Consider the following 3,411-nt stretch of genomic DNA (forward strand, 5'->3'; position numbering starts at 1 on the left):
CGTTCAAGGCCCTTGAAGTTGAGGTTCAGGCCCGTCTCGAGGCTCGCTCCAAGGCTGCCCAAGCTGTTAATGAACAGGTTCGGCTGGCTAAGGAGACTGCTTGGAACGCGACTGAAAGGGCCACCAAGGCTGAAGCTGTTGCTGAGCCTCTACGCCTGGAGAATGAAGAGCTTAAAGCCAAATTAGAGGCTCTCCAGCAGGCTCATGATGCCTTGGCGATGGAAGACGCTAAGAAGCTTCAAGAAATCCTGGACCAGAGGGGGGTGCTTGACCATACCGAGCGTAAGCTAAAGGGCGTCGAAGAGGCTGCGGCTAAAGATGTGTTGCTTGCCAACCTCAACAAGAGTGAAGACGAACGCGCCCGTAACGAAGCTCAAGCTGCCCTCCAAGAAGCTCTGGTTGCCAAGGAATGGCTTCTTCGAGAAGCGTTGTCTCAGGTAAGTTTAGCTTCATGTCTTCACGCTTTTCTTTGTAAATAGAAAAGGTTGTGATACTTGTATTTTTTCTTTGTAGGCTGTGCATCGGGTCTTCTCAGAGACGTCTTATGACGATGCTATGAGCGCAGCCCTCAACGCTTCTCATGAGGATGGGGAAAAGGCCGGCTTCCTGCTTGGTTTAGGGTTCGTTGAGAAAGGCATCCCGCCTTCCAACTTCCCTTTGTACGATGTGGATACTGAAGCTATTTACGACCAAGCAGTGAACCAGTATGCCGCCTTCCCGCATCCTGTGGTGGAGAAGGTGAACGAAGTCGCTGCTGCTGATGATGGGCTAGCTATTCTTAAAGCCTTCCTTGAACCACCACGCTCTACTGATGGAGCGGGTCCAAGTGGAAGTGGTCCTGAAGCCTGATTCTGAAGATCCCTTTCCACCATTAGCGTAGATTTTTGCTTTTGTATAGCTATCTTTGTAATATTTGAATTTGATGAAATAAAGATTGTGTTTGTTCTTTGCCTTGTTTATTTTACGCATGTTTTGATCTAACTTAGTAATTTCTTTAGTACTTAGATAAGTTAACTTTTTAACGTGGCAGATTATAAGTTTGTCTCGCTTCCTCTTTCATGATTGTGCGGGTATGACCGTCACTTACACTTAGTAGGATGGCTTGACTTTACTTATATCCGACCTGCGTGGAAGTTTTCTTCCTCTTTTCCTTTGAAATTTTCTAAGTGTTCAGAATAAGTTAACCTTTGAACGTGGTAGATGATAGGTTGAAGTTTTGCTTCCTTGTTCGTGATTGTGCGGGTAAGACCGTCACTTGCACTTACAAGGATGGCTAAACTTTACTTACATCTGACCTGCGTGTAGGTTTTCCTTATTTTTAGCGTTGTGTTTATGCGGGTTTTGCCGCCTTCCACACGTAACGACTTACTTCTTCCCCCATTTATGCGGTGAATACCGGCACCAGTGTGGGAAGTTCATAAGTATAAAGGTAAGGCTATCAACACATTGTGAAAGGAGAATCATTTCCATTAGAAGTGGCTCTAGGCCTTTTCTTTACAAATTTGGAATTGATCTACATATAACATTTGCGTAATTGAGCTTCATTCCATGTTCTTGGGATGGGAGTGCCATCGAGCCTTTCGAGCCGGTATGCGCCCTTTCCCAGGACTTCTTTGATAATGTATGGCCCTTCCCAGACCGGGGCCAGCTTTCCTGGGCGTTCTTGGTTCGAAGCCTCGTTGTTACGCAGTATGTAGTCTCCTACATTGAAGTTGCAGAGTTTTACCCGCGTGTTGTAGTACTTTTGCATTTGTCGCTTGTAGTTCTCTTCACGCACTGCGGCTAAGTCTCTGCGTTCCTCGGTTAGCATAAGGTCCAACCGTCTTTCCGCATCATTGTCTTCTGGCTGAATCAAGACCCTTGGTGAGGGTAAACCAATTTCGACCGGGACCATGGCTTCAGTGCCATAAGTGAGACTGAACGGGGTTTCTCCCGTACTGGCCTTCTTCAGCGTTCTGTTTGCCCAAAGGACGTGCGGAAGCTCGTCCACCCAGCCGGATCTGTGTTCCAAGAGTTTTTTTTTATGCCTTCGACGATGCTCTTATTTGCTCTTTCCACCTCACCATTACCTTGCGGGTGTGCCACTGAGGTAAAGGTGTGGGTGATTTGAAGTTCTTTCAGCCACTGTTGTAGCTTCTTGTCAGCAAAGTTGGTGCCGTTATCGCTCACCAAATTCTCTGGAAGTCCAAAATGACAAATAATAAATTCCCAAATAAATTTTTTGATATGTTTCGCGGTTGTTTGGGCTAAAGGTTTTGCTTCTATCCACTTGGTGAAGTAGTCGATGGCTACCACTAGGAACTGAACATTTCCTGCTGCTGTAGGAAATGGGCCTGTCACATCGATGGCCCACTTCTGAAATGGCCATGAAGAAGTGACTGGAACAAGTTCATTCTTCGGGCGGTGCGTGTTGGGTGCGTAAAGCTGGCAAGACCTGCATTTTCTGATGTATGCCAGTGCATCCGTATGCATCCCCGGCCAAAAGTATCCCGCGTTGTTTAGCTTAGCTACAACAGCGCGGGGACCTGCGTGTACTCCACAGATGCCTTCGTGTACTTCCCTTAGGAGGTAGTCAGCATCTTGGTTGTCCACGCATCTTAAAAGTGGGCCAAGAAAGTTACGTCTGTAAAGGATGTCATCGATGAGTTGATAATTCAGTGCTTTACAGCGTAGTTTTCTTGCCTGTGTTTTGGATTCTGGTAGTGTACCTGCCGCAAGGTATTTTATTATTGGTGTCATCCACGTTTCCGTGCCGGTTTGGATGACACAAATTTCCTTGTGCGGGACCGAAGGTGTCTCGAGGAGTTCAATGCGGATGTCCTTTCCTAAGTGGGTGAAGGCTAATGATGCAAGCTTGCTTAACGCATCCGCAGATTTGTTTTCACTTCGCTTGACGTGTATGACTTTGCAGTCGTTGAAATCGTGCATAAGGGATTTTGCTTGTGTGAGGTACAGGGCCATTGTGTCGTTCACGGCCGTGTACGTCCCGTTGATTTGATTGGCTACTAACATGGAATCCACGTGGGCTTCCAAGTTTTTCACTCCCATCTTACGTTCAATTCTCAGCCCAGCCAAGAATAATCCCGCCATCACCAAAAGTCTACTGCCACCATTAATTATTAACATACTGCAATAGTTGTTTTAGTTTTGTATTTGATTTTATGTACGTGAGAAGTCAAAGCCACCTCCGTCATTCAACAATTAATATTATCAATCTAAAGAAGCCATAACCGCAAGTCGTAAACCCGTGTCCCGCCGACCACTATTGAGTTCCGATCAGTATTGTTGCTGCCATGGGTTCTGTTTGTTTTGAGTTATTAATTCAGTTCAGATTAGTATTTGTTTTATCATTTATTCCGCTACGTTTGTTTGTAGGTCCTAAGAACGGATCAAACAACAAATAACTAGAGT

Source organism: Bidens hawaiensis, unplaced genomic scaffold (assembly GCF_021521415.1).
Source record: "Bidens hawaiensis isolate Kalapana, Puna unplaced genomic scaffold, B.hawaiensis_p1.1 tig00011152_1, whole genome shotgun sequence".
NCBI classification, from domain to species: domain Eukaryota; kingdom Viridiplantae; phylum Streptophyta; class Magnoliopsida; order Asterales; family Asteraceae; genus Bidens; species Bidens hawaiensis.